General features: G+C 34.6%; 2 pseudogenes; both read left to right on the top strand.

Moving 5' to 3' along the window:
- The window catches only part of LOC107862664, a 16,009-nt pseudogene extending 2,056 nt beyond the window's left edge, over window positions 1-13,953 (top strand).
- Window positions 13,954-19,013: 5,060 nt separating this feature from the next.
- The window catches only part of LOC107862679, a 73,466-nt pseudogene continuing 69,431 nt past the window's right edge, over window positions 19,014-23,048 (top strand).

The raw sequence follows: 23,048 nt of genomic DNA, 5'->3' as shown, positions 1-23,048 counted from the left end.
ATATCATCAACGCTTCTAAAACATGAATATATTCATAAATCCGAAACCCCTTTCTTAAAATCATGATTTCTATGTCCATGAGATTTTAAGAAAACCCCGTGTACCTTAAATTAGAAGTTTTTGAATGAACTCTAGATTTTGGGATACTATACGTACGATTGATGGGTGCTTCTTGTAGCCCTCGTAATGGGAATTCTGAATCTTGAAGAATTAAGAAAAACCCACGGTTAAATCTTGAGATATATTGATCTTTGAGTTGAAACCCTAAGGAGTGTTCTTGGTGATTTTGAGAGAAAATAATATTATTTTGGTATTAGGAGGATTTAATCACGTGTTATGGATGAATAGGGGGTGGAAAATACCACTTTTTCCCTTAAAAATGCGAAAACTGGAAATTAGGTGCGTGCGTTGTATGCTAATCGCGCGATTGTACTATCTCAGTCACAAAAATGGTCATAACTTTTCGCTCGGGTATCAGATTTTGGTGAAATTGGTATCATTGGAAATATAATCCGAAGATATTTCATTTGATATATAGTAGGACCTCTAATTCGTTATATAAAAAGAGTTATGGTTGATTGAAGTTGACCCAAGTTTTGACGCTCGCTCAAACTCGAACGATAGGAAAGCTTTCAACTCGTCCTTGAGTTTGGGGACCTCTATGATCTCAATTCTAGCTCAAATATGTTCCAACACCACATAATTGATTAAAATGCCAAATTTGCATAGGATTTATGGCTTTTGAATCATCTACACATAGAAACGATGGTTTTCGTTCTAGCCCAAAATGCGGGGTGTTACATTATCTCCCCTTGGGATCATTCATCCCTGAATGAAGGGTAGAAATGTTGAAGTATTAAAGGTATGGAATAATGTGGACATGATATGTCTTCCAAGAAGGGATACAGCCGAGCTGAAACATTTAACTTCTATCATGAAACTGAATTCTGAGCTGATTTGACTTTACTTGCTTTAAGGAGTTGATTCGGAGAGTTTAGGATTCCCTTGAAGTGTTCATGATGAAATCATACATATTGAATCGAGAGGTGATAACTTATGCAAGTATGAGTCATGAGACAAATGAACTTAGATCGTATCAGGGTATTACACTGTTTGAGCTAAAATACTTGGGAAAATTTGAGATTATGTGCTGAACTCTTATGAACTGAGTCATGACTAAATAGCTGAATCTGAAACATGATGCTTTGACTAAATTGAATTCTCAACTTACATGGATGGAATAGATTATCTCTTTGGATGGTCATACGCCTGAGACTTCGGATAGTAGGACTGGGTGAAAAGGTGGAAAACCATCGTAACTTGTCTGCCTGACTGTTAAACTGAATTATACTGGACACTTATACTTAACTGGAGTATCTTTTCAACACTCTTTCTAAAGAAGTCCTAGTAGCATTAGGGAGCAAAGATTCTCTGACATGAGTTACACAAGATATCCAGCTAAGGAATCACGACAAAGATACTACTCTATAGCATGGAATATATATATGTAACTCATAAAACGGGATAGAATTACCAGGCCTTAGGCAATACAACTTCTTACTTTCAAGCTTAGCACAACGCTCGAATATCCCTTAACTATACTATTCTCCTTAAATACCATACTCATTTGATTCAACTTATTTTTCTCACATGGCCTCTAATATTTCATCTACTAATGTCTAAACTGAACTAAATCCCCTTACCATCTTCAAGCCTAACTCAAAATCACAAGATGCACCACATAATTCAGTACACCCTGCATTTCACAATTCCTCATCTCCTGCATAATTCTTATTGCCACTCCAGAAAACACCTTCAACTTCGTATTAGACATTCACAAACACTCATAGCATCCATCCACATGTATACAAACATGACATTCAAGCCTATCTTCATACCCACATATGCACTTCTAAACAAACACTCATAAAGCACCTTTCTCATATACTTTAATACTTCTATCCATAACAACTTCCCTGCACTATTCAGATGATACACATAAAATATCCTCAACTAACCAAGCAATACATGGAAGCTTCATCTCAAAATTCTTTCAACTTATAGACTAACATAAAACAAGAACACAATAATTTTTCACAAATATAACACATAAAACTTCAACTAACCTTGACATGTATCAAATACTTGGCCTCAATCTTACTCCACAATTACTGCCTTAACTCAAATGAGCACACAACCATCTTTAATCAACAAGAAAGGTTTACTCTTTCCCATCTAAACAACTGTTCATCATCACTATCTTGACCTAAGGGAGAAGGTCACTGAAAAATTGGAATATCGGGATCCAGAAAATGAGATGAGTACTAAGCATAACTTGATATCCTACTGAGGCGTGAGGAATAGAGAACTCATGACATGGACTCATTAAAGAGATCTAATCTGAGGACGTACCTGATATAAATCTGAATTTTTGCTGATCGTTAAGAGTATCACATGTGCACAAGAATTATGAACTGCATGACCTGAATTTTTGGAATTCATAACTTACGGAAAGTTATTCTGACTGTTGAACAAACTGGGAACTCATCATACTAGGAACTAAGAGAGTACATGATTCCTTATCATATGCATGAACACGGACTATGATCATGAAGCTAAAACATAAAACATGAGTATCTATCGGAATAACTGAAGTAAACTACTGAAATAAGAATAGATTGAGCATCGTTCTTTCTCATGACCAATTCCACCACTTACTGGCACATCTATTAGCATCTGAAAACTAGACTTGGTTACTCGTTCTATCATCTCCCCCTTAGATTTAAGCCACTACTCTAAGTCTGTGAACCACTATATACACTCTAGTATAAACTGAAATTACTTTACTCTAGAGTCAGGGATATAACAATACACATAAAACTAAACTTACCCTGTAAGACGGTATCTTCATGTATAACAACCAATGCTAGTACCTCCTACTAAGATTCAACCCTTAGTTTTCTATAGACCCAAAAGTCATCATATAACAGCTTAAATATTCGCCAACCTAGATTCTTCTAACACTAAACATAGAATTTCCAAACTTTTGACGGACCATACTACTTCGGTCATAGTCTACCAGCATCATGCCTGCAAACTTATATTTCTAAACCATGAGAATCAAGATTATACCAAAAAGCTCAACATCATTAATCACAACTCCATAACTTAGCTATAAAGACATAACTTATTATCTAACTAGTCTTTCTCCACCTAGCAACTCAACAGTACTACTAACCACACAACATGAAATGATCCTTGAAAATAATGCAGCCCCATAGCACCTTCAGTGTACTTCTACATCATAGTTACCACATCAAGCCTACTAGATCACTTTCGCACAATTAACACCCACCACATCAATTCATCATATCCATCTTGATAACCATCTACTATTCCAACTTAGTGTTTAGTTCTAGCTATGATGAACCACAACTTCACACAATTTTCTTACATGCCAAACATCTAAAAACATTAATTCGCCAAAACTTCATAACAGTAAGGATCACTCACAATCCTATGATCTATCTTATTTAAAATCCATTAACACATCCTCCTTCTACATATCATTACTATCTACCCCTTTCATACAGCTAAACTTAGTTCATAGTTCTATAAGTCCCAACTAAACTCCCTCTTGCAACCTCAGGGACATCTAAATTAACACCACTCATCCACCAAGTACCTTCATCAATAACCTATAATTTTCTTGCACGACAAACACCGTCAACAACTCTTTTCATATTTCAAGTAAACAATAATTCACCTTAACTAATAACTCCTTCTCTACCTTACCTTCTACTAAACCATCACAAAGGGACATATCACTTCATTACCAACTCAATCTCATGCAAAAAGGTTTGGCCATACATATATTCAATTAATTGCCCTTACCGCTTTTCTTGCCACTACGCCATAAACCCCAGTTCCAACCAACACAAGAACAACAAGATGAACAATAAGTTGCTAGTGAATCAAAATAGGCCCCACAAGGCTCCACTAGACATTAATTTTGTGTTTTGAATAAAAATGAGATGAATGACAAGGGAACTATGCTAGTGAATCTAAAGAGCCCCACACGGCTTCACTAGACTTTCAGTATTAACAATACAAGGATAACAAGATTACAATAGATAGAAATTTGACACACAACATTCAATTATCTAATAATACACATCTTACTCTGTGTAAATAAAAAATATTGAGTCAAACACTTCCCCCATAGATTACCATACAATCCACACATGCTACTAGCTACCATATTATTCTATCACTATAAAATGGTAAATTATTCTCAAACATCAGTTATTCAACTAAATACATTTATCTACACAAAAGTCACCCTCACTCTGATTTTTAACCTTGTGACTTTACATCCCAACTTCTTGGTCCAATATCACTACCAATAGGTTATGATATCATCACTTTAACTTATACTACAACTCGGGTGGAAATACAGTTCCAACATTCTGCTACACATCATTCCCTCTGAAGCATGACGTCTGTAACATAAATTTTGAAAAGGACTAAATACACTTAATACTGCAGCTGAAAAGCACAATTTTATCAAAATCAAAGTTCAAACTAGAATCAATAAACCTTGGATGTAACGCCCACATTTCGGATGAGAACAAAAATTATCATTTCCTTCACGTAAAGGTTCCAAAATCCATAAATACAATGCAAGTTTAGTGTGTTAATAAATTATGTAGTGTGGAAACCTATTTGAGCATGTATTGAGATCATAGAGGTCCCCAAGCTCAAGGGCAAGTTGAAAGTTTTCCTACCGTTCAAATTTTAGTGAGCGTTGAAACTTAGGTCAAATTCCATCGACCATTAATCTTTGTATATATTTAATTAGAGTGCCTACGATATATCAAATGAAAGGTAATCGAATTATCTTTCCAACGATACTAATTTCGCAAAAATTTGACACCCAAGGAAGAAGTTATGGCTTTGAAAAATGGAGTGTGTCATGCAGCATTAGGTGTGCGACGCACACCCTAACTTATGCCATAAGGTGTGTGATGCACAACCTAATGTATGTGATAAAGAGTACACCACACAACCTATATTTTGTGATAAGGTGTGCGCCACATATATTATTACTCAAGTGACTTAAACACTCCGTTTTAGGGGCAAAATGGTCCTTTTTCCATCCTTATTTAGCCATAAACATGAAATTCATTTCCCAAATACCCTAAAATACACCTTCATTCATCAAAATTTCTCAAGAACTCTCCTTAGGGTTTCAAAATAAAAACTCAAGAAACTTAAGATTCAACCATGGGTTTTGGAAACTAGTTGCATATTTGGAATCCCTGGAACATAAGCTTCAAGAAGCACCTATCATCTTCGCATATAGACGTACGTGGGGTTATCTCAAAAATCTCATGAGCTTTAAAATTCATGTTTTCAAAATGGAGGTTTTGAAATTATGAATATGATTATGTTTTAAACATTTTATGATATTGATTTGGTCTTTAGGCCTATTCTCGAAGTGATTTGATTTATGATATACATATATGCATGCATTTTGAAAAGATCTGAACTTGACATCATGAATTATATGAAATCCCTCTCTTGATATGATTTTGTTTTATATTTTTATATGATGTGAATTGTTTGAAATCATATTGAAAGGCATAACATGAAATGTTTTGAACATTGTTATGATTTGGGCATGATTTTGACTTACCACGAGAAGGTTTTTTATGTTGATATATTATGAATAAAATGGTTGCATGAAAGAATGATATGACATTGATGGCTTGCAAGTCGGGTATGACGATACCCTACAAAATAAGATATGTGATTGAATTAAATGGAGTTTGATGCATTGATTTTACATAAAATAGGAGGATTTTGATTGTAAGGGCTCATCGCTAGAAACTGTGTTTGCCGACATAGGGATTTGGCACCAGTCTAAGTGATCTTGCGTACTTGACTTTATGTCATTCCCAAATTGAAACTATGGTTAGGATCCCAGGCTAAGTGATCTTGGGCACTACTATACTTTATTGGGTTGAGACACCTTGTTGTGTGATCCTGTGTGTCTTCCCCTCATTTATACTCTAATCTCGGCTACAACCGAGATTTAATAGTTGGTGTAAATGTTATATGTAGGGTATTCCACCTAGCTTAACTGCATTACATTGTTGTTGAAAACTATTACATTATGCCCATGTGTTTTCAAATGATTTGATATAAAACTGCTTTATAATGGCTCTCACCTATATTTGGAAAAAAATAGTATATTTTGTTTTTGATTTCTCTGTGTACCAGTACTTTTGTATTGACTCCCTTCCCTCTCAGGTTTGAGGCATAATTTAGGGGTCTAGATAACCAGTAGATCTCTTCCGACAGATTTGCAAAATCAAGTGGTGAGCCTTCTATATTTCAAAAGTCTTGATGTCTATCAGTTCATTTATCATTTAGTAGTTTTTGGTCTACTAGGGGCCTTGTCCCAGTTTTCAGATAGTAATTTGTTTCAGTCATATATTAGAGATTTCGCAGATGGTTGTTCAGATGTCGATAGATGTTGTGGGACATTATTTCCCCTTTGTTGATTTTATTTGATTTATGACCATGTTTTCCACAATATTGTGTATCTTCCACATATCTTATTATCATATGAATTATGTACATGATTACCAGATAGATAGGGGTATTTCGGGCCTTCATAGCTTGAAATGCTCATCACGACCAGGGCCCTAGTTTGGGTCGTAACAAACTTGGTATCAAAGAATGGTTCATGGTCTCAGGGTGTCTAGGAAATCACGTCGGGTAAAGTCTTGTTTATGGGTATGTAGTGCGCCACGCTTATAAGCAGGAGGCTACTAGGCGTTTAGGAATATCTCTCTTTCTGTATGTTTTAGTTCATGCAATAGAGTCAAAATGTTCCTCTTTCATACTCTAATTCGTGCTATGGTGTCGCCCAAATGAAAGTAAAAAAAGGTCATCCCAAATTCTTTCCTTACTCTAATGTCCTCAGATATGTCTTATTATTGAGGTGATTCAAGTGCAGAAGTGTAGAATCTAAAGAGTATGGTCCTTTCTGATTGAACCATATAAGAGTTAAAATTTGTGCAAGGACTTGAGAAGAGTCTGTTAGTGCTTTAATATGTATTGATTCCGATGTAAACATTGATCCTAATGGAATCGTGCTTTTCAGCTAGAGATATTAATTGCATTTAGTTCCCTTCAAATTTATGTTACAAATGTCTTGCTTAAGGGGGGATGATGTGTAGTAGAATGTTGGAACTGTATTTCCACTCAAATAGTAGTATGCGTTAAAGTATTATTGTCATGACCTATTGGTAGTGAAATTAGACCAAGAAGCTGGTGATGTGAAGTAACAAAGTTAGAAACTAGGACAAGGCCCCCAGTGAACCTAAACCAAAATAAATAACATAATCTAAAAGACATAGGCCTTCTGGAATAAAGAAGGCTCACCAACTACATACATCACATTTGTCTAAAAACTCTATGGCCTAGCAAGACCTTTGAACTGAGCTTTAGACCCTGGGAGGAAGGGGGGCCAATACAAATATACTGGTACGCAAAGAAATCCAAAATAAAGCTTATATATAAATAAAATAGTTGAGATATTGTCATAATCATCATGAAAGATATCATTTCAAAACACATGGGCATTTTCTATAGTCATAAAACTTTTCTGTCAATGTAATTTCTTATCTTTGTATTACTTCTGAGTGAGGTGGCACTCCCCTACAAGTCTGATATTTCACGGGCTATATGGAATCCGCCATTGACTCGACGAAGAAGCTCCAACCCAAGTGTGCCACAAGGGTTGGAGTGCCTAAGTCTGATACACCACAGGGCACTAGACCAATGTATATTAATATACTCGGATGGGCAAATCATGGTTTTGGGCAATGAGTTTTCGAAACACGTGCCTTCTTCGGGGAACCACCTAAGCTCACTTTATGCCTAATTTTAGTCTGTTCTGGAACATGCATCATTCTAGTTTCAAAATCTGAAAATCTGATTTCAAACATGCATTCTATTCTCTTCTGAATTACCATGGCATTATCTGAGTTAGTGTCGTCACACCAAGACTTGCAAGTCCTTTTGCTGAGCCATAATGCATTAAGCATGATCTTTCATAAAAACATAGTTCAGACCACCCAAACATGTAATTTAACAAAGAGAATTCATGTTCCGAAAATATAAGTCAAAACTACACAAAATTCCCATAATTTCAATAAACAAGTGGTGGTCATGTAATTTTTAACAAAACATGCAACTCTTCTCATTATATGATTATGTTCAATATTCATCAACATAAATAACCCTCTCTCTTTTAAAATCAAAATCATAATCCAATTATAACACTATTCAAGACATTTGATAACATGCTCTTCAAGATGCATTCAAAGGATTTCATAGTATATCATAAGTAAATGAAAATCATCACAAAAGAGGGATTTTTCATGAATCATGCTCTCAATTCAATCATCAACCTTAAAACACATGCTTACATATATATATATATATATATATATATATATAAAATTTCAAATCAATTTGGGGAAAGGCCTAAAGACCAAAACAGTATCATTAACGTTTCTAAAACATGAATATATTCATAAATCCGAAACCCCTTTCTTAAAATCATGATTTCTATGCCCATGAGATTTTAGGGAAACCCCGTGTACCTTAAATTAGAAGTTTTTGAATGAATCTAGCTTTTGGGATTCTATACTTACAATTTATGGGTACTTTTTGTAGCCCTCGTAATGGGAATTTTGAATCTTGAAGAATTAAGGAAAACCCACGGTTAAATCTTGAGATAACCCTAAGGAGTGTTCTTGGTGATTTTGAGAGAAAATAATGTTATTTTGGTGTTTGGAGGATTTAATCCCATGTTATGGATGAATAGGGGAGAGAAATACCACTTTTTCCATTAAAAATGCAAAAACAGCACCTGGAAATTGGGTGCGTGCATCGCACGCTAATTGTACGATGCTACCATCTTAGTCACAAAAATGGCCATAACTTTTTGCTCGGATATTGTATTTTGACGAAATTGGTATCGTTGGAAAGCTAATCCGAAGAGCTTTCATTTTATATATAGTAGTCCCTCTAATTAGTTATATACAGAGAGTTATGATCGATTGAAGTTGACCCAAGTTTTGACACTCACTCAAACTCGAACGATAGGAAAGCTTTCAACTCATCCTTGAGTTTGGGGACCTCTATGATCTCAATTCATGCTCAAATAGGTTCTCACACTACATAATTGATTAACATGCCAAATTTGTATAGGATTTATGGCTTTTGGATCATCTATACATAGAAAGGACAATTTTCATTCTAGCTCGAAATGTGGGGTGTTACATCTTATTTATGATTTTAAGCCCATTATTTTCCAAAATTGTGAGCCTATAAACTTAAGAGGCATTACAATTTATTTAACAAAATCAATTTGGATTTATACTCGGTCGCTCATCGATAGAGGCAATTCATCTGGTGCGGAGACCAGTGGAGCAGTATAGGAAGAGGAAAAGGGACTTACACATGGTGTTCATCGATCTGGAGAAGGCGTATGACAAAGTCCCTAGCGCAGTTCTTTGGAGATTATTGGGAGTGAGAGGGTTTTTGGTGGCGTACATTAGATAGATTAAGGACATATTTGATGGACCAAAAAATGGGTGAGGACGGCGGGAGGAGATTCAGAGCATTGCCCTGTCTTAAAAGGGTTGCACCACGGATTGACTCTTAGCCCATTTTTATTTGCCTTGGTGATGGATGTTTTGGCGCGGCGTATTCAAGGAGAGGTGCCTTGTGTTGGTTTTTTTAAAAGAAGGTGGGGAAGCGAAAAGGGATTTAAAATGGCTCTCAATGGATTGAATAACTTTCAATAGCTTTCAATAAGCTTTCAATAGATTTCAATAGTATTCAATAGTTTTATTGAGCATCAAGGGGCTTTAGATAGCCACCCTACAATAGTAAAATCAGCAACATTCAAAATTTAAACTACCTAAAATGTTTCAACAAATCAAACAATCTAACTTAAATTCAAAATTCAAATTCATCCTAAATTAACTAACTTATTTTTCTAAAATCTAGTGAAGTAACTTAAGCAATTTCCAACACTCCTCCTTGCTTTAGTTACTGCGATTTAGAAAACTGCTCCTCCTCAATTTTTGCTCCGGTACTAAATGCTGAATTTTTTATTTTTTATTTTTTTGAATTTGCACTTTTTCTTTTTATTATTGATCTTTCTCTTCTTTCTTTTGATTCTTTGCTGAAAAAACACCATCAAAAATCTTGTTTTGTTTGAAAGAGCTTTCATCTTGACAATTGTGGGAATTGCAAAATGTTGTTGTAAGAATTTTTTTTCTTTCACAACATCACATAAAGCATAAGTTTTGAAATTTAATTTTCTTTTCACTGACAAACTTGATATTTTTCGCCAGTGAAAATATTTCGGGCATTCAATGAGAGACTGCTGCTTGACATCTTTTTGGTTGAAAATAGTCCAATGCTTTGAAAATAAGCACGGGTTGAAAAAAGTAGCCCTAATGGATTAAAATGGAGCCCTGACGGGTTAAAAAGATAGCCCTTACGGGTTAAAAAATGATATGATAGTGCTTTGAAAGAATTCACAGATCCCGTAAGATCAATGAAGCTCTTGATACCAGTGTTGGTTTTTTTAAAAGAAGATGGAGCAGCGAAAAGGGATTTAAAATGGCTTTCAATAAGCTTTCAATAGCTTTCAATAGTATTCAATAATTTTATTGAGCATCAAGGGGCTTTAAATAGCCACCCTATAATAGAAAAATCAGCAACATTCAAAATTTAAACTAACTAAAATGTCTCAACAAATCAAACAATCTAATTTAAATTCAAAATTCAAATTCATCCTAAATTAACTAACTTATTTTACTAAAAACTAGTGCAGTAACTTATGCAATTCCCAACACCTTGGAGTATGCTATTTGTGAATATAGTTTTGATTGATGAGAACCGAAGGGAGGGGGGGGGGGGGGGTGAATGGTAAATTGGAGGTTTGGAGCCGAACCCTTGAGTCTAAAGGGTTCAGGTTAGTAGAATCAAGACTTTGTTTACTGCCTTTGTCTGGAGCCGTGATAGCCTCTCTACTTCTTCGGAGGTAGTGGTATGAACTGAGTACATTTTACCCTCCTCAGACCCCACTATGTGGGAATACACTGGGTTTGTTGTTATTGTGAGATCAAGAAATTATGACTAAATTATCAAAGCCTCCTACGTCTTTGTTTCTCTAGTTTTCTACATTTCTTTTTTGTGACCATTGATGCATCTTTCAATTGAATCCTTTTAGGTAAGCATCATCGGTGTGTGGGGTACCAGAGGAGTTGGGAAAACTACATTGGTAAAGAATCTAAACAATGATTTCCTAAAGAATGTGTCAAGTTCCAAATTGTCTTTAGGTATTGTGGTATGGATTACAGTGCCCAAACCACCAATAGACATAAGAAATATTCAAGGACAAATTGCCACTAGACTAAACCTACAGGTAGATAATGAGGCAAGTGTACAAATCATTGCCAGCAAAATCTATCAAAGGCTCAAGGAAGAAAAGAGTTTCCTTCTCATACTAGATGATGTTTGGAAAGGTATAAATTGGGATGAGGTAGGTGTGCACCAACCTGTAGTTCCCGCAACAAGTAAGGTCACTATTACTACTAGCTCTTTGGAGGTTTGTAGGCAAATGAGAACAAACGTTGAAATGAAGGTTACCACATTGATCGAGGATGAATCTTGGCAATTGTTTGTCAAAAATGCCGGAGATTGTGCCAATTTGGAGCATATTCAAACATTGGCAAGGGTTATTGCAAGACAGTGTGGTGGTTTACCTTCAGCAATCATTGTTATTGCAACATCTATGAGAGGGAATACAAGGGTCGGGCTCTGAGAAAATGCTTTGGATTCACTTAGAAGGTCTGAACCTTATAACCAAAATGTAGTAAATAAGATTTACAATGTCATCAAGTGGAGTTACGATTCTGTAGAATCTCTGGATATTCAACCTTGTTTCTTGTATTGCTCCTTATATCCGGTGGCTGTTCCAATAGATGATTTATAAAATGATGATGGGCCGAGGGGTTACTTGGTGAAAATGACACATATGACGAAGCCTACAACAAGGGAATCGAAATGGTTGAGCGACTTAAAGATGCCTGCATGCTAGAAGCCCATAAGAAGGATTTTCTGAAGATGCATGATGTCGTTCGTGATTTTGCTATATCGAAAGAAAATTCCTCTTGGAATGAACACAATTATGTTATTCAAGCTGGAATTGGGTTGGCTGAGATATCACTATTAAAGTATCGTCTTCTGTCAGGAGAATATCTTGTAACGAAATTGAATGTCTACCTGATTGCTTAACGAAATTCCCAGAGACAACATCTTTACTTTTGCAAGACAATGAACCCCATGAGAAGATTCCCCATGAATTCTTTTTGGCATTTCCAGCTCAAAGAGTTTTGAATCTGAGTGGAGCTGGTATTAGAGCGCTGCCTTCTTCCATCAATAGTTTACGCCAACTGCATGCTCTAATAATACAAAATTTCCACATGTTGACAGAGTTACCACCTATTGGTAAACTTCACAATTTGAAATTGCTTGATTGTGATATTACGAGGGTATGTTGTCTGCCTCCCGGAATGGACAAGTTGACAAATCTGAAGGTATTAAATCTGCCTGTTATTGATTTCAAGAACATCAGTAAAGGATTTTTCCTCAAATTGTCTAGCATTGAAATGTTAAATATGCTTGATAGAGAAATGATAAATCTGAGGCCATTAAGTCTTATTGGAGCAACTTGTTTTGATGAGATATCATCTCAGCACAGTATGACTTCTCTTTTTATTAGAGTGGCTAGCTCATCGATTTTCAACAAAGACCACACCTGGATGTCTAGATTGAAAAGATTTCACATTGATGTTGGGAATACTCCAACGCATGTACAACTCAACAAGTCAAGAAGGATGATAAATGTCTCAAAGTGTGAAATTTTCAGTAATGGAGAGCTCTAAAGCATGTTGCAGTTTGCTTCAGATTTGTACTTGGAAGAATGCATGGGTCTCAAGAAGTTGATTTCATACAACAGATTTGATGGATTAAAATCACTACACATAGAGAGATGTTCTTGTGATTTTGGACCTCCAGCAGGAAGTCGACAATTTGACCCTCTGCCAAATCTGGAACATATCAGCCTCGTTTCTGTAAATAGTTTGAAGAGTGTTTCTGATTTCAGTAAACTTCTGGGTCTAAGATTTTCTAAATTACGTCAACTAGAAATACACTTTTGTGCAAGTTTAACATGTTTTTTTACTGGTGGTGGAGTTTTTTCTGTACCCATGCAGTTGGAAGACATTTCAATTACCTTTTGTCCTGCAGTGCAACTAAGGCAACACGTGTCAACACAGAAATTCCAAGAGTTCAGAAGTTAGTGTTGAGAAACTTACCGAAATTTGGATCGTTGGGCGAGCCGCAGAGTATGTGGGAACACTTGAAGGAGCACGAGGTGATCAATTGCGACCGAGTAGAACACCAAAAGTTGCCTCCCTCTATTCTAACCACCAACGTCAAAGTAAAAAAAGGAGTCCTAGAGTGGTTGAACCTACAGACAGTTTCAGGCGATATGCCAATTAACTTTCGGATTTCTCAATTGTAGGTGGTATTATATTTGATTATTTGTTATCTACTATGTATTGAGCTTCACTTTTTGTTGCTTCATTCAGAGATCTAAAAGAAATCAAAGGAAGTTCATGCTGCACCAGAGAGACAGTGTTTCGAGCTAAAGTTAACCAGTCGAGTTTGCTGTGATGTATATTTACTGTCAGATGTCGTTAAGTTTTTTCTGCCAATAACTGTTTCTTGTTTGTACTATTCCTTCTTTCTGGTTCTAATATTTTGATTGCAGGCTTGTACACTGAGTAATTTCTTGTTTAGATTGTCAGTTTCGGGAAAATGTTTTCCGGTGTTTTGTTGTACACACGACAATACTGAAGTTAAGTGGCTTGACAATTCAGTATGTGAATTTCTCATCTCATTCCTGTAGTATTTCACTGAGTATGATTTCTCAAATTTATATCTCTAGACAGAATGCCGTTCATTAAAAAAATACAAAAGATTAGGTCTTAGTTTATTGATCCTAATGAGGTAACGAGTCTCCCATCATTCTGAACATTTCTTTTTGTTTTTCCCCTGTATGTCCAATTTAATTTACATATGTTTCTCGATTTATTTTCGGAAATAAAGAATCTTTGTGAGACACAAAAAGACACTCGCGTGTGGTCCAAACTGAAAGTGAGCAAAGATAGGCATTCGTGAGGACTCTTGAGATTTTTGTCGTCCCTCTGATGCAGTGGAAGGATTCAATTATTGTCAATCATGTTGCATAATGGTGGATTCAGAATTCTAATTCTTTTAAGTTATTGAGTTCTAAATTAATAATATGTACATATTTAATGAATTTACTGTGACAACTGCATGATGGGGAGCCTTGGAGTAACCTGTAAAGTTGTTGTCATGTGACCAGGAGGTCATGGGTTCAAACCTTGAAAACAGTTTCTAGCAGAAATGCAAGGTAAGGCTGCATACAATACAACCTTGTGGTGGAGCCCTTTCCCCAGACCTGCGCAACGATGAACACATAGGGTGTGTTCATTATGATGGAAAATGTTTTCCATGAAAGATGAACATTGTATTGAGCTTGACTTTTTGTTGCTTCATTCGGAGAAGTAGAAAAGCTGAGGATGGAAAATTCTGCCATCGAGAGACACAAAGTTTCGAGCTGTAGTTAATCGGCTTGGATTTGCTATGATGTATTTCACGTCAGATGTCTTAAGTTTTTTATATCAATAATTGTTACTTGTTTATACTATCCGTGCTTACTGGTTCCAATATTGTGATTGCTTCATTGTACACTGAGTAGTTTCTTGTTTCGACCAAGAAAGTTGAAGAACGTATTAGGATTCAACCTAATCAAATCATAAGAAAGTTTTCATATGACAGTAACTTCCCTATGACAAGTTAATATGAATAAGTGTACCATAATATAAGCTAAAGTCTTTAAGGGAAAAATGCTAATGAAATATTTTCCAAATTATTTAACCAACCGAACATGAGGAAACGTTATCATCCATGCCAAACACACCCTCAAGCTTATTTTCTCTTCTTTCTTATGTTATTGTACATGTGTGACCAATTGATTTGTCCTTTTTTCCAAATTAGCATGCTTGAAAACCATACTTTTGAAAATATTGAGATAAGCATCCAGTATCCCAAACTATTGTCAAAGTTGCTTCGACACACTAACTTCACAGTATTACCCCCTAACTCATTTTTAGCGTATTTTTGTCACTTTTTTGTGCTGGCGTGGTACCTTTATTGCATAAAATAGGGTCCACTTCAAAGGTGCCACGTTAGCTAAAAAGGTTGACAAAAGGTGTCACGTCAGCAAAATGCATTACTTTTAAAAATATTAAGATAAGCATCCAGTAAAAAAACCCCACCTCTCCGAACTATGGCCAAAGTTGCTACGACACACTCTAACTTCAAAGGGGTTCTATTACCACCTGAACTCATTTTTAGTGTATTTTTATCACCCTTTTGTGCTGATGTGGTACCTTTATTGCATAAAATGGAGCCCACTTCAAAGTTTCCACATCAGCTAAAAAGGTTGACAAAAATAAGCTAAAATTTAGTTTAGGATGGTAATAGGGCCCCCGAAAAGTTGTAGCGCATTGCAGCAAATTGGTCATAGTTTATGGGCGTACTAGATGCAGAGAAGGATCCTTTAGTCAAAAGGCGTTATAGCTGTTTCTTTCTAGGCAAGGATGTTGGAAATTTCTTTAAGTTACTGTACTAGTTTTTAGCAAAATAAGTTGTTTAGATTAGGATGACTTTGAATTTTAAATATTTGTTAGTTTGTTTAGTTGTTGAGATATTTTAGGTTGTTTTAAATTTCAAATTATGCAGATTTTTGTTTTATGTTGGCTATTTAAAGCCCCTCAATTCTTAATAAAATCATTGAATGTTATTAAAAGTTATTCAATCTTGTGAGAGCCATTTTAACCCCGTTTTCGCTGCCCCATCTTTCTTTAAAAAAAAATAGCGGTATCAGAGCCTCATTGATCTTACGGGACTTGTGTGTTCTTCGAAAGAGCTACCATACCATTTTTAACCTGCAAGGGCTATCTTTTTAATCCGTAAGGGCTACCTTTTTAACCCGTCAGGTCTACCCATTTTAATCCGTCAAGGATAACATTTTCAACCCGTGCTTATTTTCAAAGCGTAGGGTTATTTTCAACCAAAAAGATGTCAAGTAGCAGTCTCTCATTTAATGCCCCAAAAATTTTCATTGGCGAAAACTACCAAATTCGGTCAGTGAAAATGAAATCATATCTTCAAGTCTATGATTTGTGGGAAGTTGTAGCGGATGATACACCATTACAATCACTCCCTGAAAATCCTACTGTTGCTCAAATCAAATCTCATTTAGATGAAAAGCTCAAAAAATTCAAAGCCAAAACTGTAATTCAAAATTCAGTTGCGGATTCGATTTTTTCTAAAATCATTGCTTGTGAGACAGCAAATGAAGCTTGAGAAAAACTAAAAAAAAGAATATCAAGGAAGTGACTGAGTTAGACAAATGCAAATTTTGAATTTGAAAAGGGATTTTGAATCTCTTAGAATGCAAGAGGATGAAACTATTGCTAAGTATTCTGAAAATATCTCTTTGCTTGTCAGTAAAATCAGGTTACTTGGTGAGGATTTCAAAGATGACAGAATAGTAGAAAAAATTCTTGTGACAATTCCGGAGAGATTCGAGTCTAAAATTTCATCTGTGGAGGAGTCTAAAGATCTCTTTACTATCTCTGTGGAAGAACTAATAAGTGCTCTACAAGCACAAGAGCAAAGAAGAGCTTTTAGACAAGACAATGTTACTGAGAGTGCCTTTTATGCACAAAACAAAAAAGGAAAAGGTAATTATCCTCCTTGCAAACACTGCAAAAAGAAAACACACTTAGAGAATTTTTGTTGGTGGTGACCTGATGCAATATGTGGAAATTGCAAACAAGCAGGTCATGTTACAAAAGTGTGCAAGCTTAAAAACAATCCTCAAGCACAATTTGCGGAAGCAGAAATTGAGGAGGAGCACCTTTTTTAAATCGCAGTAACTAAAGCAAGGAGGAGTGTTGGAAATTACTTTAAGTTACTGCACTAGTTTTTAGCAAAATAAGCTGTTTAGATTAGGATGACTTTGAATTTTAAATATTTGTTAGTTTGTTTAGTTGTTGAGATATTTTAGGTTGTTTTAAATTTCAAATTATGTAGATTTTTGTTTTATGTTGGCTATTTAATGCACCTCACTGCTTAATAAAATCATTGAATGTTATTGAAAGTTATTCAATCCTTTGAGAGCCATTTTAATCCCGTTTTCGCTACCCCATCTTTATTTAAAAAAAACAATAGTGGTATCAGAGCCTTATTGATCTTACGGGATTTGTGTGTTCTTTCAAAGCGCTACCATACCATTTTTAACCTGCAAGGGCTATCTTTTTAACCCGTAAGGGCTACCTTTTTAACCCGTCAAGGATACCATTTTCAACCCGTGCTTATTTTGAAAGCGTAGGGTTATTTTCAACCAAAAAGATGTCAAGCAGCAGTCTCTCATTTAATGCCCCAAAAATTTTCATTGGCGAAAACTACCAAATTCGGTCAGTGAAAATGAAATCATATTTTCAAGCCTATGATTTGTGGGAAGTTGTAGCGGATGATACACCATTACAATCACTCCCTGAAAATTCTACTGTCGCTCAAATTAAATCTCATTTAGATGAAAAGCTCAAAAAATTCAAAGCCAAAACTGTAATTCAAAATTCAGTTGCGGATTCGATTTTTTCTAAAATCATTGCTTGTGAGACAGCAAATGAAGCTTGAGAAAAACTAACAAAAAAAAGAATATCAAGGAAGTGACTGAGTTAGACAAATGCAAATTTTGAATTTGAAAAGGGATTTTGAATCTCTTAGAATGCAAGAGGATGAAACTATTGCTAAGTATTCTAAAAATATCTCTTTCCTTGTCAGTAAAATCAGGTTACTTGGTGAGGATTTCAAAGATGACAGAATAGTAGAAAAAATTCTTGTGACAATTCCGGAGAGATTCGAGTCTAAAATTTCATCTGTGGAGGAGTCTAAAGATCTCTTTACTATCTCTGTGGAAGAACTAATAAGTGCTCTACAAGCACAAGAGCAAAGAAGAGCTTTTAGACAAGACAATGTTACTGAGAGTGCCTTTTATGCACAAAACAAAAAAGGAATAGGTAATTATCCTCCTTGCAAACACTGCAAAAAGAAAACACACTTGGAGAATTTTTGTTGGTGGAGACCTGATGCAATATGTGGAAATTGCAAACAAGCAGGTCATGTTACAAAAGTGTGCAAGCTTAAAAACAATCCTCAAGCACAATTTGCGGAAGTAGAAATTGAGGAGGAGTGCCTTTTTTAAATCGCAGTAACTAAAGCAAGGAGGAGTGTTGGAAATTGCTTTAAGTTACTGCACTAGTTTTTAGCAAAATGAGTTGTTTAGATTAGGATGACTTTGAATTTTAAATATTTGTTAATTTGTTTAGTTGTTGAGATATTTTAGGTTGTTTTAAATTTCAAATTATGCAGATTTTTGTTTTATGTTGGCTATTTAAAGCACCTCAATGCTTAATAAAATCATTGAATGTTATTGAAAGTTATTCAATCCTTTGAGAGCCATTTTAACCCCGTTTTCGCTGTCCCATCTTTCTTTAAAAAAACCAACAAGGGACTCTTAAAATTAATGTATGGCCAGACTTTAGTTCATAGTCTTCTAAAGATAACCTTCGGTTTGTGTGGTTGTTGGCTTTCTGCAGTGGATGGGTACGTTCAATTATTAACAATCCTGTTGCACATAGGCGGAGCTCGAAATTTTAGTTCTTCTAAGTTGTTGAGACATTCTAAATTGATTATTCGTACTTATTCAATGAATTTATGATGAGAAATGTAGGATCTCGACGGAACTCATAATGTATTGAATAGATGGTTTTCAGCAGCTAATTAAAAGTCAGCTTGGTTGTGAAAAATTGAACAAGTTCAAATTGAAGTACTTTTGTTCAATGGAAGTACTTTTTAATGTTGTAGGTGGATTTATCGTTGATATGGGAAAGAATGTGTGAAAATGCATCTATCCTACGATCGAAAATATTGTCCGTTTCTCATCAATAATTAAAAACGTAAAGGAGGAAATGGAGAAGCTAACAAAGTTTCGAGCTGATATAAAAGTCGAGGTGGAAAAAGCTGAGGGAGAAGGCTATAAACCAAAACCGAATGTTGTAAAGTGGTTGATGATGTTCATGAGCTCGAGGATAAATGGGAAACTACGCAAGGAACCGTTGCAGCGGCAAAGAAGCTTGTGTATAAATGTTGCCCAAGTTGCAGTCTTCGTCCGGAAGTTTCCACTTAAGCACGAAACATCCGAGATCAACTTTGAAAGCTTAAAGAGATCGGAGAAAACTTTGTATCCAATTTGGTGGTAGAAAATTACCAGATGAAAAAAGTTGAGCACATCCCGGTAACATCAATAGAAGACCAACCAGCTGCAGAAAAAAATCTACACAAAATCCAACAACTATTAGAAGATGATAAGGTATTGTTCGAATTAAATCAACATTTAATTTTGAGAAAAGACATAAGTACCTTAAACTTGTTTTTTCTGTATTTATTTGCACCTTATGTGTTGATGTGGAGCCACAACTCAATTCAATTAGTTGATGTGAAATCCATTATTGCATCTTTCACCTTTGGGTAAATTATTTTTTTGGGTATTTGAATCCTTTCAGGTATGCATCGTTGGTGTATTGGGTACGGGAGGAGTTGGGAAAACGACGTTGGTGAAGAATCTCAACAATGAGCTTCTAAAGGCTAATGTGTCAAGTTCTAAACAGTCCTTTGGTGTTGTTTTCTGGGTTACAGTCCCCAAACTGCCGATAGAAATAAGAAACGTTCAAGGTCAAATTGCCAGCAGGTTAGACCTAGAGATAGATAACAACGGAAGTGTAGAGAGAACGGCAGGCAAAATCAATGCAAGGATCAAGCAAGAAAACAGTTTCTTTCTCATACTAGATGATGTTTGGGATGTTATAAATTTGAACGATGTAGGTGGGCCCCAACCTGTAGTTCCCGCAAGAAGTAAAGTCATTATAAATACTCGTTCTTTGGAGGTTTGTAGGCAAATGAGAACAGACATCGAGATGAATGTTACCACATTAAAGGAGGAGGAACTGTAACACCCCGTCCTTTCGGGCTAAAATTTGAACCATCTTTTCTGTATAGACCCACATCCAATGATTCTTTGTTAATATATGTGTGATGATCAATCCAATAGTGTTTGAATGCCTTTGACTATGAATTGAGGTCACCAAATCCCCTAGCTGAAGGACGAGTTGAAAGTTTTCCTATCGATTGAGTTTTGGTGAGCGTCTAAACTTGATCAAGTTCCATCAACCATAACTTTTTGTATATAACGAATTAGAGGGCGTGCTATATATCAAATGAAAGGTCTTTAAGTACTCTTTCCAACGCTACTAATTTTGTCTTAATCCGATATCGGAGTAAAAAGTTATGCTCATTTTTCAGAGAGGTGTCAGTTGAGGCCGAATCGATCAAAAAGTACGTTTTTAGCGGGGTATTTTGGTACTTTCCCTTCCCAGAAACCTCTCACACAAATTAAATAACACCCTAAACATTATTTACTCAACTATTATCAGTTTTACAACATCTAGATCCTCTTTTCACTCTAAAAAATAAGATCAAACTAGGGTTTCCTCCAAGAACAAGAAATCAAGAATCAATCCTTAAGTTCAAGATTTCAAGAAACGGATCAAGATTTGAGTTTCATTTTTCAAATCTTATAATCTAAGGTATGTGGCACTTCTCTAAATATCATGGGCATAATATTTAAATTGTTTTTATTACATTAAAGATCCCCAATAATATTTATAAAGAAAGGGTTTGAAATTGTTTGAAAAGTATATGTCATGAAGTTGTTTTGAAGAAATTGTATGTTGTCTTGTACCGTCTATCGTGAATTTTGAATATAACAATATATTTATGTTTTAGGGTGCATTGAAAGTTTGAATAAGAGCATGAATGATCAAAAACCCCTCTTTTATCATGATATTTTCGATTTATATTGTTATGGGTTGTTTAAAGGCATGAACTTTCAAAACGAAAAACTAATGGGTGAGTGCTTATTAAATGATCATGGAGTGGAACTGTTTATCACATGATAGGAATGTGTTTTCACATGATAAATACTCGTTGTGTCAAAGTAACAATCTTTCTTGGATTTTAAATAGTTACAAAGATGAGGTGACCACCTATGGCTGTCAAGTGGGCCGAGCCGGGCCAACCCGGAATCGTCCCGTGTTATTTAACCGGGTTGAGGTCCGAGCCGGGTCCAGATTAGGGTCTAAGTGGGCCGGGCCGAGCCGGGTCCAACAGTAAAAAAATCAAAAACAATCCTAACCCGGCCCACTTAACCCAACACGGTCAAAACCACCTAAATCCGGTCAAACCCGATTAAAAAATCGGTCAAACCCGGTCAAAAGTATAAAAAAAAAAACTTTGTTTCAATATACATTATATATATCCACCTATATACATTATAAATACGTTAAACAATATGTATACACTATATATATAGTATATACTATATTAGAATTTAAAAAATATATACACATATGAACAATTACACATATATACGCACCATCCAAATATATATGTACTACTTTAAACTTTAAAGTTTAAATAAAATATACTATAATATATATATATAATTATATATATATACACATGTATACGTTAAATATACACGTCTATAGAAGATCTATTCACATATATACACTCTATTCAATGTATATGTAATACTTTAAATGAGATATACAACAATATATATACATTACATTATTTATTTATATAGTTATATACTTATTTATAAAATATATGCAAATGTATACGTTAAATATACACATCTATAGAAGATCTATTCACATATATACACTCTATTCTATGTATATGTTATAATTTAAATGAGATATACTACAATATATATACATTACAATATATATTTGTATAGTTATATACTAATTTAAAAAATATATACTCATATATACGTTAAATATACACGTCTATAGAAGATCTATTTACATATATACACTCTATTCTATGTATATGTAAAACTTTAAATGAAATATACTGTAATATATATACATTACAATGTATATTTGTATAGTTATATACTAATTTATAAAATATATACATATGTATACGTTAAATATACACGTCTATAGAAGATCTATTCACATATATACACTCTATTATATGTATATGTATTACTTTAAACGAGATATACTACAATATATATAAATTACAATGTAAATTTGTCTAGTTATATTCTAATTTATAAAACATATACACATGTATACGTTAAATATACATGTCTATAGAAGATCTATTCGCATATATACACTCTATTCTATGTATATGTAATGCTATAAACGAGATATACTACAATATATATACATTACAATATATATTTGTATAGTTATATACTAATTTATAAAACATATACAGATGTATATGTTAAATATACACGTCTATTGAAGATCTATTCACATGTGTACACTCTATTCTATGTATATGTAATACTTTAAACGAGATATACCACAATATATATACATTACAATATATATTTGTATAGTTATATACTAATTTATAAAATATATACACATGTAAATGTTAAATATACACAACTATAGAAGATCTATTCACATATATACACTCTATTCTATGTATATGTAATACTTTAAATGAGATATACTACAATATATATTTGTATAGTTATATACTAATTTATAAAATATATACTCATGTAGACGTTAAATATACACGTCTATAGAAGATCTATTCACATATATACACTCTATTCTATGTATATG

The sequence above is a fragment of the Capsicum annuum genome, chromosome 1 (assembly GCF_002878395.1).
Source record: "Capsicum annuum cultivar UCD-10X-F1 chromosome 1, UCD10Xv1.1, whole genome shotgun sequence".
NCBI classification, from domain to species: domain Eukaryota; kingdom Viridiplantae; phylum Streptophyta; class Magnoliopsida; order Solanales; family Solanaceae; genus Capsicum; species Capsicum annuum.
Note: the sequence above shows the minus strand (reverse complement) of the source record. Positions and strands in the feature narration are given on the sequence as shown.